Source organism: Stegostoma tigrinum, chromosome 3 (genome assembly GCF_030684315.1).
Source record: "Stegostoma tigrinum isolate sSteTig4 chromosome 3, sSteTig4.hap1, whole genome shotgun sequence".
Taxonomy (NCBI): Eukaryota; Metazoa; Chordata; class Chondrichthyes; order Orectolobiformes; family Stegostomatidae; genus Stegostoma; species Stegostoma tigrinum.
Genome location: NC_081356.1, coordinates 130418097 through 130440502, shown reverse-complemented (window position 1 = coordinate 130440502; position 22406 = coordinate 130418097). Strand labels below are relative to the sequence as shown.

Sequence of the window (22406 nt, the reverse complement as noted above, 5' to 3'; positions counted from 1 at the left end):
CCTGTCTGCAGTGACCTTTTTTATGACAGTACAGATCAGCCTTAGCTTTGTGTCGCGACTCTTTGTCTCCCACCCACCCCCAATCCTTCTCCCACAACGTTCATCCTTTGAAGCAAAGCATCCCATTTTCTGACTCTCCTTCCATCTACAAACTGTACAATGGCAATTGATCAATGCTCCATAGCACCTTCCAAACCCACAGCCACTATGCACTCAGAGCGGAGGGCAGCAGGTACACTGGAACACCACTATCAGCAGTTTTTTCCTTCAAGCTGCTCACCATCCTGACTTGAAAATATATCACCTTCAGTGTTTCTGGGGCATGGATTTCCCTCCCTAACAGCATTGTAGATTCAAAGAAGGTGTCATACTACCAGCTTCGCAAGGGCATTTAGGGCTAGGCAACTGCAAAACCCACATCCCATGAATGAAGCTTTTTTTTAAAAGGAGAGGTGCTGATTGCTACTGTCTAGACATGTGCCCAAATGGCTGTAGTTTGACATCCAAGAAGTTTTATATGTGATAGTAATTGAGATTCCTTTAAAATTATGTGTGGAAATACAGCTGGAAAAAGTGTCCTGCATATAACATTGCCATGAAGCAGTCCAGGATGAATGTCCCACAATCGACATCAGTGATGCAGTCCGAGAAGAGTATCCTGCAGTCAGCATCACAGTGAAGCAGCCTGGGAAGGTTGTCTAAAAGTGATACAGGGTGAGAGGAAGCAGCTGGCTGAATACAGTTAGGTGAGTATTTAAGCTATTTTTATCGCTTAAAGTTTGTAAAGTCTTTATTTTGGGTTAATAATTTGGAAAGACAGTTGTGCAGAGGTCCAGAAAAGAAGCAGCTTAGAGTAATGAATAATTTTTTGGTTTTAAGGGCAATCCCGGGATTTAATTTAACAGAATGAGTCTTGGAGAGAGAGGTCTAGGTCGTGGTCTGCATACTACTACTGTATATGGTGCAGCTGAGCAGTTCGATTGCCCAGGTTCAGAATGTGTGCTGCAAATATGCTGAGCTGAAGCTCCTGGGAGCCTAACATTTGGAGCTAGAGTATTGGCTGGAGACACTGTGGAACATTGGTGAGATTGAGAATCGTAGATAGCACATACAGAGATAAACACTCTGTAGACTAAGACTGTACAGGCAGAGAGGCAACCAGAGGACATAGTCTGAGAATTGGGGCCAGACCAGACATCAGGAGAGATGTTAGAAAGCACTTCAATACACAAAGGGTGGTATATGTTTGGAATTCTCTTCCAGAAATAACTGGATGTTGGGTTAGTTGGTAATTTCATACATGAGAATTCTTTGTTAAGCAAACACATTTGAGGAAAGGGCCAAAAGCAGATGTATGGAGTTAGGCCACAGATTAACCATGATCTCAATAAATGACTTGAGGGGCTGAAAGGCCTATGAACGGATGACCACTGGGGAGGCAGTGCAGGAATCCCTTGTGGCCATTCCCCTGCCATACAGATAGTTTTGGATACTATTTGTGAAGGGTCCTGAAGAAAGTGAAAGCAGCAGAATTTGTTCCACCATTGTTAGCGGTGCTTCATGAGAAAGTAATAAATGTGGGAAAGCTTTGGTAATTAAGTATTCAGTTGTAAGGTGAATCAATGGATGTCCCTGTGGCCTCAAACAAGACTGCAGGATGGCATGCTGCCTCCCAGGTACTATGTTCCATAATGTCCCGGAGTAGCTGCAGGATGTTTCGGAGCTGGAGCCATTGATTATGGTACATCTCAGTGCCCCGACACGAAACAGAATATAGGGAGTTTAGGAAGCATGTCAAAAAGTAAGATCTGAAAGGCAGTGATCATAGGATTGCTGTCAGAGCCATGCGCTGGTCAGAGTAGAAATAAGCAAAAAAAAATCAAACTAATGTGTGTCTGGAGCATTGGTGTGACAGGGAAGGTTTCAGATTCCTGGGACGTCAGGAACAGTTCTGGGCCGGTGCGGCCAATACAAACTGGATGGGACTGGAACTGATGTCCGAGGGTGAGTGCATTTGGGGCAGCTTTAAACTAAAATGGCAGGGAAATGGGAACCTATACAGGAAATGAGGGCAAAATTACAAGAATAGGAAATAAGAAAATGATAGTCATGCAGGTAGATGTAGATAGGATGATATCGTTGAGATTGCAGAAATGTGGCTACAGGGTGACTAGGGATGGGAACTCAATATCTCAGTCTATTCAGTTTTTAGGAAGGACAGACAGAAAGGAAAAGTTGGGGTAGCATTGCTATTTAAAGAGGAAAACAGTACAGTAATGCGGAAAGATATGAAGTGGAATATGTCTGGGTAAAACTTAGAAACACAAAAGGGCAAAAACGTTTTGAGGGTTGCATATAACCTGCAAACTGTAGGGGTGATATTGCGGAAAGCACTAGACAGGGAATTACAGACCAAGAATAAAGGCATAGCTGTAATTCTAGGCAACTGTAATCTGCATATTGTGATCAGAGATAATAGGAACTGCAGATGCTAGAGAATCCGAGACAAACAAAGTGTGGAGCTGGATGAACACAGCAGGCCAAGCAACATCTCAGGAGCACAAAAGCTGACGTTTCGGGCCTAGACTCCTCTTCAGAGAGGGGGGATGGGGAGAGGGCTCTGAAATAATTAGAGGGGGGGGAGGCGGACTGAATATGGATAGAGGAGAAGATGGGTGGAGAGGAGAATATTGGTGGGGAGGGGATAGGTCAGTCCAGGGAGGACAGACAGGTCAAGGGGGCAGGATGAGGATAATAGGTAGGAAATGGAGGTGCGGCTTGAGGTTGGAGGAGGGGATAGGTGAGAGGAAAAACAGGTTAGGGAGACGTGGACAGGCTGGGCTGGTTTTGGGATGCAGCGGGGGGAGGGGAGATTTTGAAGCTGGGGAAATCCACTTCGTTACCATTCGGCTGCAGGGTTCCCAAGCGGAATATGAGTTGCTGTTCCAATAACCTTTGGGTGGCATCATTGTGGCACTGCAGGAAGCCCAGGATGGACATGTCATCTAAGGAATGGGAGGGCGAGTTAAAATGGTTTGCGACTGGGAGGTGCAGTTGTTTATTGCAAACCGAGCGTAGGTGTTCCGCGAAGCGGTCCCCAAGCCTCGGCTTGGTTTCCCCAATAGAGAGGAAGCCACAACAGGTACAGCGGATCCAATATACCACATTGGCGGATGTGCAGGTGAACATCTGCTTGATATGGAAAATAATCTTGGGGCCTGGGATAGGGGTGAGGGAGGAGGTGTGGGGGCAAGTGTAGAACTTCCTGTGGTTGTGGGGGAAAGTGCCGGGCCTAGTGGGGTTGGAGGGGACTGTGGAGCGGACAAGGGAGTTGCGGAGAGAGTGGTCTCTCCAGAAGGCAGACAAGGGTGGGGATGGAAAAATGTCTTTAGTGGTGGGATCGGATTGTAGATGGCAGAAGTGTTGGAGGATGATGCGTTGTATCCAGATGTTGGTGGGGTGGTATGCGAGGACGAGGGGGATTCTCTTTTTTGCAGTTATTGCGGGGGCAGGGTATGAGGGGTGAGTTGCGGGAAAAGCAGGAGACACAGTCGCGGGCGTTCTCGACCACTGCGGTTGGGGGGGGAAGTTGTGGTCCTTGAAGAATGAGGACATCTGGGATGTGCGGGAGTGGAATGCCTCATCCTGGGAGCAGATGCGGCAGAGGCGGAGGAATTGGAAATAGATGATGGAATTTTTGCAGGAAGGTGGTTGGGAGGAGGTGTATTCTAGGTAGCTGTGGGAGTCGGTGGGCTTGAAATGGACATCGGTTTCTAGGTGTTTTCCTGAGATGGAGACAGAGAGGTCCAGGAAGATGAGGGATGTGTTGGAGATGGTCCAGGTGAACGTAAGGTTGGGGTGGAAGGTGTTGAAGTGAATGAACTGTTTGAGCTCCTCTTGGAAGCACGAGGCGGCGCCAATACAGTCATCAATGTCATGGAGGAAGTGGTCGTGTTGGGGCCAGTGTAGGTGCGGAAGAGGGACTGTTCCACATAACCTAGCTTGGGCCCATGCGGATAACCATGGCCACCCCCTTGGTCTGTAGGAAGTGGGAGGAATGAAAGGAGAAGTTGTTGAGGGTGAGGATGAGTTTGACTAAGCGGATGAGGGTGTCTGTGGAGTGGTCGGGTCTGCGGGACAGGAAGAAGCAGAGGGTCTTTAGGCCATCTGTATGGGGAATGCCGGTGTTGGGGATTGGGGAATTGGAAGTTCTGGAGGAAGTGGAGGGCGTGGGTGGTGTCGCGGACGCAGGTAGGGAGTTCCTGGACCAAAGGGGAGAAAATGGAGTCGAAATAGGTGGAGATGAGTTTGGTGGGGCAGGAGCAGGCAGAGACAATGGGTCGACCACAGCAGGCAGGTTTGTGGATTTTGGGAAGGAGATAGAGCGGGTGGTGCGGGGTTGGGGAGCAATGAGGTTGGAGGGCTGTGGGTGGGAGGTCGCCTGAGGTGATGAGATTGTGGATGGTTTGGTGCTCGGGAGTGGGGTCATGATCCAGGGGGCAGTAGGAGGAAGTGTCGGAGAGTTGGTGTCTGGCCTCAGCGATTTAGAGGTCAGGTGTGCCATACCACAACTGCACCTCCCTTGTCCGGGGATTTGATGGTGAGGTTGGGATTGGAGCGGAGGGAGTGGAGGGCTGCCCGAACTGCAGCGGAGAGGTTGGAGTGAATGAGTGGGGTGGAGAGGTTGAGGCGATTGATGTCACGACGGCAGTTGGAGATGAAGAGGTTGGAGGAGGGTAGGACGCCTTGGGGTGGTGTCCAAGAGGAGGACCTGTGTTGGAGGTGGGTGAAGGGGGTCAGTGGAGGGAAGGTGAGGCTCACGGTTGGAGAAGTAAGCGTGGAGGCGGCAGAAAAACTGCTCTATGTCCAAACATGACTGGTATTCCAATTATTCCATCCTCATGACAATACCCAGCCAAGGATGGCAATTTAAAAGAAACCATCTTACATACATTCCAGGAATTGCCATCCTTGGCTGGGTATTGTGTCATGAGGAAGGAATAATTGGGAATCTAACTGTGAGGCCCTTTGGGGAGGAGTGACTTTGACTCAATATGGTCAGAAGTCATGCAACACCAGGTTATCGTCCAACACGTTTATTTGAAATCAGAAGCTTTTAGAATGCTGTCCCTTCAGCAGGTGAAGTTCTGACCTGGTCCACCCCAGTCCAACACCAGCTCCTCTACGTTATAATTTGATAGAATTCTTCAATATAATGGAGCATTACGTAGTTGAATTTTGGACATCTGTTCTTAGATTCTTAGTCCTGAATACAAATCAACAAAATCCTGAGGAATGGGTGGGCCGTGATAAATTGTGGATTGTAACTTAAAGGGATGATGGTGGATAGACAATGTTAAACATTTGAACAATGCTTGGACAAACTGCAACTACTGTTCATTCCTCCCTGGCACGAGATAAAATGGGAGAGAAGCCAAGTCAAACAAGAGAAGTTAGAGCTTGTGCTAAATCCAAGGAAGGGACATACAAATTGGCCAATAAAAGCAGCAGGTTTGAAAATTATGTAGATTTCAACAAAGGAGGACAAAGGGATTGATGAAAGAGAAATCGTGTTTAGCAAATCTACGGGACTTTTTCAGGGATGTAACTTGTAAGAGTTGTTAAGGGAAAGCCAGTGAATGTGTTTTACTCAAAATTTCAGAAGATTTTTAAGATTAAGGCCAACTACAGCAAAATTTGGCAGGAGCTGGGGAATGTAGATTGGGAGCAGCTGTTTGAAGGTAAATCCACATTTGATATGTGGGAGGCTTTTAAAGAGAAGTTGATTAGAGTGCAGGACAGACATGTCCCCCTGAGGGATAGAAAGGGCAAGATTAAGGAACCATGGATGACAGGTGAAATTGTGAGACTAGCAAAAAGGAAAAAGGAAGCATATATGAGGTCTAGGCAACTGAAAACAGACGAAGCTTTGGAAGAATATCAACGAAGTAGGACCAATGTGAAACAAAGAATTAAGAAGGCTAAAAGGGGTCATGAAATATCTTTAGCAAACAGGGTTAAGGAAAATCCCAAAGCCTTTTATTTGTAAATAAGGAGCAAGAGAGTAACTAGAGAAAGGGTTGGCCCACTCAAGGACAAAGAAGGGAAATTATGCGAGAAGTCAGAGAAAATGAGTGAGATTCTTAATGAGTACTTTGCATCAGTATTCTCTGAGGAGAGGGACATGATGGATGCTGACGTTAGGGATAGATGTTTGATTACCCTAGGGCAACTTAACATAAGGGGTGGGGGGTAAGTGTTGGGTATTCTAAAAGGCATTTGGGTGGACAGGTCCCCAGGTCTGGATGGGATCTATCCCAGGTTCCTTTGGGAAGTGAGTGGAAATAGCTGGAGCCTTCACATACCTTTGCAGTGTCCTTGAGCACGGGTGAGGTCCCGGAGGACTGGAGAATTGCTAATGTTATTCCCTTAAGAAGGGTGGCAAGGATAATCCAGGTAGTTATAGACTGATGAGTCTGACATCAGTGGTGGGAAGCTGCTGGAAAAGATACTGAGGGATAGGCTGATGGAGAAAATGAAGTTGCATGGGGTCCAGGGTGTACTAGCTAGATGGATAGAGAATTGGCTGGGCAACAGGAGACAGTGGAAAGGAGTTTCTCAAAATGGAGAACTGTGACCATTGGTGTTCCACAGTGATCCGTGTTGGGACCACTGTTATTTGTGATAGACATAAAGGGTAGGAACTTCAAGGGATAAATGGACATGGACCCAAAAACCCCTCCGTTCCTCCACACTGCCGAGAATCCTGCCATTAACCCTGTTTTCTGTATTCAAATTGGACCTTCCAAACTGAATCTCTTTACACTTTTCAGGGTTGACAATATTCACCTAATGTTTTAAATGATTTAGATATCGAAACCAAAGATGAGAATAATCACTTAGTGGAAGTATAGAGGGTCTCTGAATGGGCAGTGTGCTCTCCAGATGTAATTTGACAGTGACATAAAGTCTCGCTCATCTGCAATGATATGGGTGGTTCTGGTCTCGTGAGATTCATGACTGCTGATCTGTTGAAGTTGTTACACTGCAAATTTTTTTAAAATCCTCTACTTTGCTAGATGCAGGGCTTTGATGTGAAGCATAAAGTAATATTGGTAAGCACACATTATACAGCACATTATACAATGTGCTCAGGGAGGAACAATTGAGGTTTTTCAGCTGGTCGATTCTGTCCAGGGGTGACAGATCGTAATCTCCTGCAGTCCACAGTTTATGGCCTCTGTCTTCGGTGTGCGGCACTTCCTCTGCCTCAGTTTTCATTGAGATCTTTCTTGTTGCTTGGGTTCCACTGCCCCTGGGGTGGGATATGTCATTCACACCCCTGAAACAGCGTAGATTAAGCTGCCTTTTTTAAAATTCAGGATGTGGGTATCATTGGTTAGGTCAGCATTTATCCAACCCTAGTTGAGAATCTACCACATTGCTATGCGTTCAGAGTGACACGTAGGCCAGATCAAGTAAATACAGCAGTTTCCTTTGTTAAATAGAATTGCAAACCAAAGGGACTTTCTGACAATTTAATAGTATTATGGCCAGTAGACTCTTGATTCAAGATTTTTTTTATTCAATTCAGTTCAAATTCCACCACCATGCCCTGGCAGGATTTGAACCTGGTCCCCCAGAGTGTTATCCTGATGTCAGCAATCCCTTGCACTAACTGTGCACTTCCTCCAATGAGATTTTTCAAAATTAATTCACGGGATCAGGACATCAGTGGCTATGCCAGCATTTATTGCCTATCCTTAATTACCCAGAGGGCAGTCAAGATTCAACCATATTACTGTGGGTCTGGAATTGCATGTAGGCCAGGCCAGACAAGGTTGGCAGTTCCCTTCCCTAAAGGGCATTAGTGAACCAGATGGGTTTTTCCCACAATCAACAATGGATTCATGGTCATCAGACACTTAATTCCAATCTTTTTTGATTTCAAATTCTACCACCTGAACCATTCTACCATTCGATCCCAGGTTCCCAGATCATTTTTTGAGTCTTAGTATTAACAGCCCTGCGATAATCCTTTTAGGTCATTGCCTCCCCTTAGCTGAGAGCAATTCACATTGGGGAAGTGCAAGAGGCCAGAGTTGGGGAAGCACAGATATCAATGGAGTTGTTAGATCAGTCACAATTGTGTTGAATGTTGGAGCATGTTCTTGCTCCACCATTCAACATAATCATAGCTAATCATTCTGCTCCTATTTTTTAATGTTCCTATCTTAGAGGGTTGTAGGACTGGACCTGATTATAGCCGGAGAGAGAGAGAGAGAACAAGGTTAAGCCAGAAAAACAAGGAAATTTAAAGTTTCCAAACAGCTGAGGTTATCTATTTTCTTTCTGTCGAGATTAGGCTTTACTGATGGAAATGAAGTGGTAGCTTCCTTCCGTCGATAACTGGATACAGCAACTTTCTGTTAATTCATCCACAAAATGTGAGCATTACTGGCGTGGCCAACATTTATTGCCCATCCCTAAATACCCAGTTAAGAGTCAGCCATATTGCTGCAAGTCTGGAGTCACATGTAGGCCAAACCAGGTAAGGATGGCAGATAATCAGAAACCAGACAATGGTTTCATGGTCATCATTAGACTCTTATTTCCAGATTATTCAAACATCTGCCCTGGTGGCATTCGAACCCAAGTTCCCAGAACATTACCTGGCTCTCTGGATTAATAATCTAGTGATAATATCACTAGGCCATCACCTATCCTTGCCTTACCAGTAATTAAGGTAACAGTATGTAGCTGAGACCAAATAATTTACAAGATTTGTTGGTGTTTTTGATTTAACTGAAGAAACACCCACAGAATGCTACAGGAATGATAGAAGATCTCAGGATTACAGTCACTTGTGGATGGTTAACACCTAAATGCTATTTCCCATTTGCTGCCAAGTGCTTCATTGCTTCCTTTCTGTTATTACAGAACAGATTCCCATCAGTGTCTCTACCACTTATGAGCAAGGAACATGAAGGACTTGGAAATCCAGGCATCCTGTCACCCAGTCAATCTACTGATGAAATTACTGAAAGAAAATGAAACAGAAAAACTACTTTTGCCTTGGTTTTAGCACTACAAAGTGCTGATACATGGGGTGTAGGTGCATTGGAATCTGTGTCTACACTAGCAGTTGCCAAGCATAACTGCCCCAATGTTTCTCCCCTTACCTTTTCCCTGTAGCACTGCAAATTTGTCTTTTTAAGGTAAGAATCCAATTCCTTTTTGAATGCCATGATTATATTACTCTCAGGCAGTGTGTTCCACATGGAAACCACTCAATAAAACATTTTTCCACAAGTGGTAATTGTTACTTTTACCAATCTGTCTAAATCCAGAGACATACATCTGGAGACATACAAGTTGATCAGAGGATTAGATAGGGTGGACAGTGAGAGCCTTTTTCCTCGGATGGAGATGGCTAGCACGAGGGGACGTAGCTTTAAATTGAGGGGTGATAGATATAGGACAGGTGTCAGAGGTAGATTCTTTACTCGGAGAGTAGTAAGGGAATGGAATACCCTGCCTGCAACAGAAGTAGACTTGCCAAGTTTAAGGGCATTTAAATGGACATTGGATAAACATATGGATGATAATGGAATAGTGTAGGTTAGATGGGTTTCACAGCTCAGCGCAACATCGAGGGCCAAAGTGCCTGTACTGCGCTGTATTGTTCTATGTTCTATGCATGTGGATGGTGATGGGATAGTGTAGGGGGAGGGGCTTAGATTAGTTCACAGGTCGGCGCAACATCGAGGGCCGAAGGGCCTGTTCTACGCTATATTGTTCTATGTTCTATCCCCATGCCTCCTGGGTTTTGATCCTTCCATAAATGGGAACATTGCTTCACTTTCTACCCTGGGCAGACCCCTCATGATTTTTAATGCCTGAATTAAATCTCCTTTCAGCCTTCTCCAAGGGAAACAATCCTATATCCTTGAATCAGAACTGAGAGTCTTTACCAATACCTTCACCACCTTATGATTGTATGGTGCTCACCCCTGAACCCAATGCTCAAGTCCAGGCTGAAGTGGCATTTTCATACAGGTTTATCAGAACTACTTTGCTTTTGTATTCTGTACCCTGTGTATAAACCCAGGCTCCTGTTTGCTTTGGTTTATATACCCCTTTGTGTTCTGTTGTATTGTTACAGAGAAGGTGAGGTTAAATGAAAGAAAATGCCTGATATTGACTTTATATTTAACAAGTAACAATTTATCTGTTTATCCCTAACAGTGAACAAATTAACAGAACTACTCGCAAACTGAACAATCTTGCCCACCCCCCTGCCATGCCTAACTGAAGAAAATTCTACTGGTATGCTATTCCAATAAACACAAGTACCAGCCTAGTTCGTCCCCTCCCCCCACTGCACCACACAACCAGCCCAGCTCTTCTCCCCCACCCACTGCATCCCAAAACCAGTCCAACCTGTCTCTGCCTCCCTAACCGGTTCTTCCTCTCACCCATCCCTTCCTCCCACACCAAGCTGCACCCCCAGCTACCTACTAACCTCATCCCACCTCCTTGACCTGTCTGTCTTCCCTGGACTGACCTATCCCCTCCCTACCTCCCCACCTATACTCTCTCCACCTATCTTCTTTACTCTCCATCTTCGGTCCGCCTCCCCCTCTCTCCCTATTTATTCCAGCTCCCTCTCCCCATCCCCCTCTCTGATGAAGGGTCTAGGCCCGAAACGTCAGCTTTTGTGCTCCTGAGATGCTGCTTGGCCTGCTGTGTTCATCCAGCCTCACATTTTATTATCCCACTTATTACCCAAGTCGTAAGAAAAAAAATTAAAACTTATCCTGTGGGGAGTCAGAGATTGACTCCTCAGAATGCTCTGCCTTTTCCACTGTCTCTCCTTGCTACCGTTGATCCTGTTGTCAGGGGCGTTTTCTCCAGAGATTCTTAGAAGTGCCATGGTGCCTTGTATGAGTAAGATGGTGTTTTCTTAGAGAGCTAGGTGCTTATTTCTCAAATGGTGGTTTGAGCTCACACCAATTTTTTTTTCCCCAAGAACCCCCTCCTTATCTACCTTGCATGATATACTAATTTTCTTAGAACACCATTGGTGTGAGGTCATCAAAACCATTAAGTTTAAATTCATTGGCTTTCAATTGCTAAGTGCTTGGTTTACATTAATTAACTGATTCCAGCTCATTAGAAACATTAGGCTTGTTTTGATGTTTTGGCAATCACACAGCCAATTGATATGTGTTTCAATTTTAGAACTATCTGTACTCCTCCAGCTACTTACTGACTTTTTTTAAAAAAATAAATCTCCAAGCTTAGGAAAGCGCATTATCCCTTAAAGGAACCACACACACTGCGCAACTTCATAACAGTATAGAACCTCCTTTCAAATTGTACCCTTCATATTGTCTGGGTTCACCCCACCAAAGTGAATCACTTCTTAGTTCTCTGCCTTAAATTTCATCTGCTTGCTCACCCATTTCACCAACCTGTCGATATTCTTTTAAAGTTCGACGTTTTCATTTTCTCAGTTCATGATACTTTGTGACATCTGCAAATTTTGAGTGTCCTGTACACCAAAACCAAAGGGTGACGGAAATAAATTTAGCTATAACTAAATGGATATAGTGTCCTGGATATCACCCTCAGCAGGGGTCACTTCTCTCATCTGAAAAGCACCTACACAGGCCCCAAACCCCGCCTCTTCCTCCGTTACATTGATGACTGTATCGGCGCCGCCTCTTGCTCCCCAGAGGAGCTTGAACAGTTCATCCACTTCACCAACACCTTCCACCCCAACCTTCAGTTCACCTGGGCCATCTCCAGCACATCCCTCACCTTCCTGGACCTCTCCGTCTCCATCTCAGGTAACCAGCTTGTAACTGATGTCCATTTCTAGCCCACCAACTCCCATAGCTACCTAGAATACACCTCCTCCCACCCACCCTCCTGCAAAAATTCCATCCCCTATTCCCAATTCCTCCGCCTCCACCGCATCTGCTCCCACGACGAGACATTCCACTCCCACACATCCCAGATGTCCAAGTTCTTCAAGGACTGCAACTTTCCCCCCACAGTGGTCGAGAACGCCCTTGACCGTGTCTCCCGCATTTCCCGCAACACATCCCTAACACCCTGCCCCTGCCACAACTCTCTCCGTGACTCCCTTGTTCGCTCCATACTGCCCTCCAACCCCACCACACCCGGCACCTTCCCCTGCTGCCCTCCAACCCCACCACACCCGGCACCTTCCCCTGCAACCGCAGGAAATGCTACACTTGCCCCCATACCTCCTCCCTCACCCCTATCCCAGGCCCCAAGATGACTTTCCATATTAAGCAGAGGTTCACCTGCACATCTGCCAATGTGGTATACTGTATCCATTGTACCCGGTGTGGCTACCTCTACATTGGGGAAACCAAGCAGAGGTTTGGGGACCGCTTTGCAGAACACCTCCGCTCGGTTCGCGATAAACAACTGCACCTCCCAGTCGTGAACCATTTCCACTCCCCCTCCCATTCTTTAGATGACATGTCCATCATGGGCCTCCTGCAGTGCCACAATGATGCCACCCGAAGGTTGCAGGAACAGCAACTCCATATTCCGCTTGGGAACCCAGCAGCCCAATGGTATCAATGTGGACTTCACCAGCTTCAAAATCTCCCCTTCCCCCACCGCATCCCAAAACCAGCCCAGTTCATCCCCTCCCCCCACTGCACCACACAACCAGCCCAGCTCCTCCCATCCACCCACTGCATCCCAAAACCAGTCCAGCCCGTCTCTGCCTCCCTAACCTGTTCTTCCTCTCACCCATCCCTTCCTCCCACCTCAAGCCGCACCTCCATCTCCTACCTACTAACCTCATCCCACCTCCTTGACCTGTCCGTCTTCCCTGGACTGACCTAACCCCTCCCTACCTCCCCACCTGTACTCTCCACCTATCTTCTTTTCTCTCCATCTTCGGTCTGCCTCCGCCTCTCTCCCTATTTATTCCAGAACCCTCACCCCATCCCCCTCTCTGATGAAGGGCCTGGGCCCGAAACGTCAGCTTTTGTGCTCCTGAGATGCTGCTTGGCCTGCTGTGTTCATCCAGCCTCACATTTTATTATCTTGGATTCTCCAGCATCTGCAGTTCCCATTATCATTGTCTGTTTTCTGCCACTGTGCCAATTGTGCATGCATAGTGCTAATGTCCCTTTGAATTCATGAGCTCTAATTTCACCGGCAGGTTGAGCAACCTTTTTTTAATCCTATGCTTCTTGGAAGTCCATGTACGTTGCTTCTATGCTTAACCTCCTCAAGCAAATTAGTTGCCCAAAACGAATCCCTGCAGGCTTTCCTTCGTTAACCTATATTTACCTAAGTGACTATCCTTTTTGGCCTGAACTTGCATTTCTTTAAGGACCAGAATGAGTTCATTTTAAACGTGGCTTGCGGACACAGAACTATTGATCAAAATGGTAGAAAATTCACGTGTTGCATTAAATCAGTTTGGCTGACTGCTGTGTCCATGCTGTGGATTCTATGAAGTATGCCAAATTACTGGAATGGAGAGCAGACGCCTGGGAACTGGACTGCAGTAAAAGTAGATTATCTCCAGGGGATGCAAAGATGTTTTGTGCTCTGAACTTGCGAGGACGTGGGTGGAGGAGGTTTATTATGTACACATTCTGGATAAATGGAGTTTGACAGTGCAGTGGCTTTTATTGGCTTCATGTGGTATTCTCATTTAAAATTAAATAATTTTAGTTGAAAGTTGAGCATTGGTAAGGGGGAAGTTGAAAGTGATTTTCAAGATCATGCAGGAATTGATAAACTGAATGGAGAGGAACTGTTTTCTGTGACGCAGACCCAGAGGCAGCATATGCATGGTACATTATAATGACCTGGAAAGCAAAGGGTGTTGGAAGTGGATTTAATTGTAACTTTCCAGAGAGATTTTGATAAATTTTCTGTCGGAAAGAACAAAGAGGAATTTGGCTTTTTCTGAAAGCTAGCGTAGCCATGATGGGGTGAATAGCTGCTTCTGTGCTACGTGATTCTGTCTGTCTCGATAACACCTCTTTTCTCTAACCTCAAGATCTTGAGGTCAATGCTACCATTCCAGCATTACTCCTAGTGAGACTGGCCACTTGAACCAGACTATTTTAAACAGCCTTAACTAAGGCAGTCTGGCTGGGTCTATTTGGAAGTCAAATATTGACTTGTATTTGTTGGAACTTACTATTTGGAGTTAGTAGTTCAATCCCAACGCTAGTCAGCATGTGTATGTAAATGGCCCACTGCCTCCTATGTCCCTCACCTTCAATGCTGATGACATGTTGTGTCTCCTGTTACACCATAAAATATAAGCTGAATGCCCACTTCTGCTTCTAACAAGTCTACTCTGCCATCACTGAGATTGAGATTGATATGATGATCCTCAACTCCACTTCTTTTCCCCATAACCCTTGATTCTTTTGCTGATTAAAAATCCAGCTCAGCCCTGAATGCATTTAATGACCCAAACTTCTCCGCCCCTGCTGAAAAGAATTCCACAGATTCAAAACTGAGAGAAGAAAATCCTCTCTGATGAAGGGTCTAGGCCCGAAACGTCAGCTTTTGTGCTCCTGAGATGCTGCTTGGCCTGCTGTGTTCATCCAGCCTCACATTTTATTATCTTGGAATCTCCAGCATCTGCAGTTCCCATTATCTCAGAAGAAAATCCTCCTCATTTCTGTCTTAAACCATCAAAGCTCTGTCCTTTTGCACCCTGTGCAGATTCTTCACAGAGGTTAGGAAGTTTGTAGACTATTGTATGTGAAATTGAAACCCTGTAAAACCATATCCAGTGTTTTCCATCTTCACCATGCCAGTGCCAACTAAGTATCATCTATCTACCTTGATGACCAGCGACTGAATGATGCATGATCCCAGCCCACCAGACTTGGGACTGCCTCTTGATAAGACGTTATCTTGATATAACACTGCAGCAATGTGAATAAATAAACCCGGCTCAACGACCCTCCTCGGCTCTGCCTCACAAACATCACTCCCACCTATCTGCTGATTGACAGAAACCCGAAAGCTAGTGAAGCCATTTGTCATGCCTCTCACTTACCTGTTTCTTTGACCTGTTCACTTTACCCCTGCTTCCCTCCTGAGCAAGGTCCACCAACAGGTAGCATTGAAACAAGGAATACACAACACAGGAAAAGTTCCTTGTGGCACACCCCATTTATTGAATATTGGGCTTTGATCTACTATTGCAAGAAGGATCATCGCTAAATAGTTTTAAAGCAAACTAGGGCTACCGTGCAGCCAATCTGTCACTAGGTTCCTTATTAGAAAATACCTGTTGCATTTGCAGAGACACTGGGGTTTACATTTGCTAAATAATTTTTTTAAAAAAGGCATTCTCCTAATCCCCCTAGATCTATTGAATAGAGTTCTGTGTGTTGTACCTTGGTATGTGATGTACAGGTTTCTACTTGCTAATGCCCAAGTACGGAGCACAGCGTTTTCAATATGTGAAGGAAGACTGTGTGTGAAAGCGGAGGTACTTTCCCAGGGAAATTTATCCTTGGCTGATCAGGAAGCTATTGTCTAGCCAGCTCCTCTGAGGAACTAGCTGGAGAATTTCCAAGGAAGGAGAGGGCAGAAGTGAGAGTGCTCATAAAGCAATTTAGGGCAATAGTGTCGATACGGAGTCATGGGAAAAAGGGTAGATGTAGTTAGATGAGATAAGAAGATATGAGGCTTGTGTGTAAAATAAACACCAGCACAGACTAATTGGCTGACTGATCTGTTTGATAAAATTATCTACTGTACAGAAGGAAATTATTGTCATTACGATCCCAACTGGTAGTGTTAGTGGGCAAGTCAGATTCCAGGTGTAGACCTAGCTTGATAAATCATGTGTTCAGTTTTTGCATTTGGTTACTCATCATAATTAGTCACTAAAACATTGTCATACAAGATGTACTTACAATAGAGTGGTAGGTTTGTTACACAAAAGGGAGGGGGGGTGGGAGGGCAAAGCTATTGAATGGGTAGTCAGAACTTAAACTGGAAAACAATGTTTTTAAAAAACGAGGTGCCGATTTGTGCACACTAGAAATCTGAAGCTAAAACAAAGGGCTGGGGAAACTCGGCAGGTCTGGCAGCAGAGCCCAATAACAGAATCTAGTCGTTGCCCTTTGACATTCAAGGTGTTAACATTACTGAATCCCTCACAATGTATATCCCGGGGATTACCATTGACCAGAAACTGAGCTGGACTCACCATTGTAAATACGGTGGCTACAAGAGCAGGCCAGAGGCTAAGACTACTGCAATTGAGTAACTCAGCTCCTGACTCCTCTCTTATCTGGATGACTGCAGTCTCCCACCAACATTCATGAAGCTTAACATCACCTGATGCACAAGCAACCCACTTCATTCACACCCTATCCATTAGCATTCAATCCCTCAATTGTTGATGCTCATTTGCAGCAGTATGTGCTGCAGAAATTTGCCAAAGATCCCTAGCCAGCACTTTTCTAGCATGCAACTTATTCCACATAAAAGGACAAGGGCAGCAAATATATGGGAACATCATGACCTCCAAGTTGCCATCTAAGACCCTGTCCATCCTGATTTGGAAATGTATCACTGTTCCTTCAGTGTTGCTGGGTCAAAATCCTGGAGTTCCCTCCCTAAGGGCATTATGTGTCTACTTGCAGCACCTTGACTCCAACAGCTCAAGAAGGTAGTTCACCATCACTTTCTCACGGGCAACTAGGATGGGCAATAAGTTCTGACCCAACTATCAATGCCCACATCTGCCCCACTACTTATAAAATAAATAAACATTCCATTCACCAATAAAGATATTCTTCCAAGCACCGACTACAGTCACATTCATTCCTGGAATTGATGCGGGCCACTGTTCCAAATCACTTTCTGACCTGTTCAAAAACCAAATAGAACATAGAACATAGAACTGTACAGCACAGAACAGGCCCTTCAGCCCACAATGTTGTGCCGACCATTGATCCTCATGTATGCACCCTCAAATTTCTGTGACCATATACATGTCCAGCAGTCTCTTAAATGACCCCAATGACCTTGCTTCCACAACTGCTGCTGGCAACGCATTCCATGCTCTCACAACTCTCTGCGTAAAGAACCTGCCTCTGACATCCCCTCTATACTTTCCACCAACCAGCTTAAAACTATGACCCCTCGTGCTAGCCATTTCTGCCCTGGGAAATAGTTTCTGGCTATCAACTCTATCTATGCCTCTCATTATCTTGTATACCTCAATTAGGCCCCCTCTCCTCCTCCTTTTCTCCAATGAAAAGAGACCGAGCTCAGTCAACCTCTCTTCATAAGATAAGCCCTCCAGTCCAGGCAGCATCCTGGTAAAGAGATAATGGGAACTGCAGATGCTGGAGATTCCAAGATAATAAAATGTGAGGCTGGATGAACACAGCAGGCCAAGCAGCATCTCAGGAGCACAAAAGCTGACGTTTCGGGCCTAGACCCTTCATCTGATGAAGGGTCTAGGCCCGAAACGTCAGCTTTTGTGCTCCTGAGATGCTGCTTGGCCTGCTGTGTTCATCCAGCCTCACATTTTAGCATCCTGGTAAACCTCCTCTGAACCCTCTCCAAAGCATCCACATCTTTCCTATAATAGGGCGCCCAGAACTGGACGCAGTATTCCAAGTGCGGTCTAACCAAAGTTTTATAGAGCTGCAACAAGATCTCACAACTCTTAAACTCAATCCCCCTGTTAATGAAAGCCAAAACACCATATGCTTTCTTAACAACCCTGTCCACTTGGGTGGCCATTTTAAGGGATCTATGTATCTGCACACCAACAGCTTTATAAATCTGACCCACATCCCTCATCTTTATCTTAAAAGCCAAATCCCAATATTTGTATAGTGTACAACTTTCAGACCAACTTCCACTATCTTTGTGAGAAGGCAGTTCCAGGCTATTGCGTCTTGCTGCATAAAAACATTCTTCCACCCATTCCTCCTAATGACCAGGCCAGAATCCAAAATCTGCCTTCGCAATTGCTCGTGCCTTCAGCTGATTGGAATTGTTTCTTTGTGTACCTTATCTAGATTTGTCATCATCTTACTTACCTGTGCCAGATTTTCCATCATTCTGCTTTGCTCAAAGTAAAACAACTCCAGCCAAACCTTGGATTTCCGTTGAGTTATGTCAGTGGATTAGAATGAGAGAATTTGTTTTACATAGTGCCTTCACGAGGTAAGGACATCCCCAGTCTCATCCAGTTAGGGAGTGGGGGGGGAAACATTGCTGTGGTGGTGTTGTCACTGGCCTAGGAGAACAGCAGCCCAGGCTATTGTCCTGGAGGTGTGACCAGACCCCACTATGCAGAACTTTAGGTTCAATAAATTAAATCTGAAATGTAAAGCTTGTCTAAGTAATGGTGACAAGGAAACCATTATTAATTGTTGTAAATCCTGTCTGTTTCAGTAATCCTTTAGGGAAGGAGATCTACCATCCATACGTGTGCTGGCCTCCTGTCCAGGCTCTGAACTATGTTGGAAGTGACCTGGTAAGCTCTGCAGTTCTCGGGGCTGGCAGCAGATTGCAGTCTTGCCAGTGACCTCAGTGTCCTGTGGAAGAATTTCTTTAAAAAATTCCACTGGAGTCCTTTTTAGATGTAATGCTGGACATGTTAGCCATCCACACTCACCAATATGCTACATGGCGAAATAATCCATTCCTGATGATGTAGGTTTAGGGACAAATGATAACCAGAGCTTTCAAGTGCTTGAACATTGAACAATACAGCGCAGAACAGGCCCTTCAGCCCTCGATGTTGCGCCAACCTGTGAACTAATCTAAGCCCCTCCCCCTACACTCTCCCATCATTCACAAAGATTCTCAGCCCACTGTTCTTCCCAGTCCCTTCAGTTGTTTGCTGACACATCCTGAGCAAGGAAGACTCCCTGTAAATCCACAGGAAGTTCAGTACTTAAGTTATTAACAAGTTGTTAAAACAGACGTTAATGTTTAACCACTTCCTTGCAGCCTGAGAGGGAAGTTACTGGCTAAGATGACCCATGAAAGGTACAGTGTAATACTGTATCTGCAGGTATACATGGACTAACATATGACAGAGTTTGAGATTTTTACTCCTGAGATTAGAGTCCATTTTGCTTTTCTTAATTTTAAACAAAAATCTGGGCATAGGAAGCAGTCTTAAACCCTGTCTCAATGCAGTTTAATATGGGAGCTTTTCTGGCTCACCTGTCCATTTTCTTCCCCACCTCCAAAAACTCGAAACTCCCCATAATTTCTCTCATTCACCTTCTTTTTCCTTCTCTTTCCCTCTTCCCCATTGCCCTGCCACAATTTTGTGTGCACTTCCTGAAATTTACGACAGAGAAAAGGGCCTTTTTGCAGCTGTGAAAGAGCTTTGCAATTCTTGGTCTGTGGCCTGTAGGCTACAGCAATAAGGTGCAGAAGTCATGATGTTTGTTTGGAGCTTCTGCTTCTTTCCAACATCTTTTCTGAGAGTGAGTTCCAGAATTAGGTCGTGGTGGTGTAGTGATAACGTCACTGGACCAGTAATCCAGAGACCCAGGCTAATGTTTGAAACAAAGATAGTAGTAACTGCAGATGCTGCAGAATCTGAGATAACAAAGTGTCGAGCTGGATGAACACAGCAGGCCAAGCAGGAAGGCTGATGTGGGTTTGAATCCCATTGTGGCAGATTGTGTAATTTGAACTCAGTTTCATAAAAATCTAGAGTGAAAAGCTCACTGGCAGCCATTGTTGATGTTTTTTTGGTAAAAACGAATCTGATTCATTGACATCCTTTTGGAGAAGGAAATCTATTGTCCTTACCTGTTCTAGCCTACTTGTGACTCCATACACACAACAACTGCTCTTGACTGACAAATCCTCACAGCAATTACTTTAAACTTCTAGCTTTAGCTTTACTGACCTACCTTCCTACCCACACCATCTCTGATTATTTGCCCTGTCTCCAGTTTCTTTCACTGTGCGCAAATTCCCAAACTTCAAAATGCTTCCTTTTATCTCGATTTCAGGTTTCAAAGATTAGCTCCCTCTGTCACCAGTCTGACTGAAATATTATCCAAGCCATTCAACTTGAGTCAGAAACTAGAGCTCAAAGCTATTATTATTTACTTTATGCAGATGTGATCTTTGAGGTGTAGACCATAGAATCATAGCCCAATGAGTCTTAACTGACAAAAACTACTCTCAATCTGCGCTAGTCCCACTTTCCAGCACTTTTTTTCCCCCTCTTCATTCATGGAATGAGGGCATTTTTGGCCAGACAGCATTTATTGTCCATCTCTAATTGCCCAGAGGACAGTTAAGAGTTAACCACATTGCTGTGGGTCTCGAGTAATGTGGTCAGACAAGGTAAGGATGGCAGTTTCCTTCCCTAAAGGACATTAGTCAACCAGATGGGTTTTTCTGAGAATTGACACCAGATTCTTAATTACAGATATTTATTGAATACAAATTCCACCATCTGCCGTGGCGGGTTTTGAGTCTTGGTCCCCGGAGCGTGATCTGGGTTTCTGGATTAACAGTCCAGCAATTATTACCCCTGGGTCATCGCCTTTTGTTATGACATTTGAAGTACTCATACAAGTACTTGTTATAGGCTTTTGATGTTTCCAGCCTCGACCACCCTCTCAGGTTGTGCATTCCACATTCCTACCAACCTCTGGATGAAAACTCTTTTTCTCAAATTCTGTCTAAATTTCCTGTCTTTCCTTTTTAAAATTGTGTCCCCTCACCACATTACCAAAAGGATGTGGACGCTTTGGAAGGGTGCAGAGGAGGTTCACCAGGATGTTGCCTGGTATGGAGGGTGCTAGCTATGAAGAGAGGTTGAGTAGATTAGGATTATTTTCATTAGAAAGACGGAGATTGAGGGGGGACCTGATTGAGGTCTACAAAATCATGAGGGGTATAGACAGGGTGGATAGCAAGAAGCTTTTTCCCCAGAGTGGGGGACTCGATTACTAGGGGTCATGAGTTCAAAGTGAGAGGAGGAAAGTTTAAGGGAGATATTTGTGGAAAGTTCTTTACACAAAGGGTGGTGGGTGCCTAGAGCCTGTTGCCAGCGGAGGTATATTTGGACAGGTACATGGATGGGCGGGCAGCGAAGGGATACAGAACCTTCGAAAATAGATGACAGGTTTAGACAGAGGATCTGGCTCGACGCAGGCTTGGAGAGCCGAAGGGCCTGTTCCTGTGCTGTAATTTTCTTTGTTCTTTGTTATTGACACTTCAAAGAAAAACAGGTGCTTTGAATCCATCCTTTCTGTACCCTTTATAATTGTATAACACCTTTATCACGTCCCTTCTTGGTCTTCTCTGCTCCAGAGAAAACAGTCCAAGCTTATCCAATCTCTTTGTAGCTAAAGTGCTCCAGCCCAGGCAACATTCTTGTGAGCTTCCTCCATGTACACTGTAGTGTAATCTCATCTTTCCTATAGTGTGCTGTGCTGACCTGCACACTGTTGTGGTCTAACTAAAGTCCTGTACAGCACCAATCATTAGGGCAGTAGAGGAATACCATTCTGTATTACCTGTCCTTTGTTGAGAAATTTGCAAGAAAAACTCCTTTGACCGCAAGTCTATCAAGAAGTGGCCTGCACATAGTGTCCTTGAGATCCTGTGGCAAGAGGACGGAGTGGATCTTGCCGAGTTCTTCCCTGAGCAAACTGTTTGTCATTTGACAGAATGAAGCATCGTCAGAACATTCCAACAAACACTAAAACATCACTTGGCTGGTAGTGAGAAGAGCATTACCTGTGAGATCCTTCATGTTCATCCAAACTCTCTACACCACCACAGGCTGCCCTCGAAGTGGCTGCAGGGATGGGGACGGCTAGAGATTCTCTCACATCTCCTGCTGGAATGTGCCTTTGCAAAGGAAGTCTGCAGGAAGATGCAGTGGTTTTTGTCAAGGTTCATCCTGAGCAGTCCTGTGATGCAGGACTCCTGGCTCTACAGTCTGTTCCCCTGGAGTCGCTGAGACAAATATCAACTGTGCCTGGTGGACCATCAACTCAGTGAAAGATGCCTAAAACTTGTTGGTCTTCCAGAGCAAAGAGTTGACCCCAACCAAGTGTTGCAGACTGGCACATTCCAAGGTCTCAGGACTATGTGCTGATACATGCACCAAAGCTAGGGGCAGCTGCTGCCAGGGCGCAGTGGGGATTGACCTCTGTCTAAGGTCTTCCTGCTGAAGGTAAATGGGGGTCTGTTCAGTTATCAGACCCTCCAGTGCCACAAATATGATCTTTGACAAGGAAGAAATACCTTTGGTTGGTTTGTTGGATAAAGTCAAACTCCCTTGTTTGTTTCTTCATATGCTACTGTACAGAACTGAATGCTTTAGTGACTATGTATATAAAGATTTT

General features: G+C 45.2%; 1 long non-coding RNA gene across 1 annotated transcript; it reads left to right on the top strand.

Annotated features, from left to right (window-relative positions):
* The first annotated feature begins 528 nt into the window (after nucleotides 1-528).
* On the top strand, nucleotides 529-22382 carry LOC125451160 (uncharacterized). Its single transcript, XR_007247240.2, has 6 exons — nucleotides 529-746; nucleotides 8941-9218; nucleotides 10249-10329; nucleotides 18084-18231; nucleotides 18463-18544; nucleotides 21723-22382. It is a non-coding gene; the product is annotated as an uncharacterized LOC125451160 (long non-coding RNA).
* The last annotated feature ends 24 nt before the right edge of the window (nucleotides 22383-22406 follow it).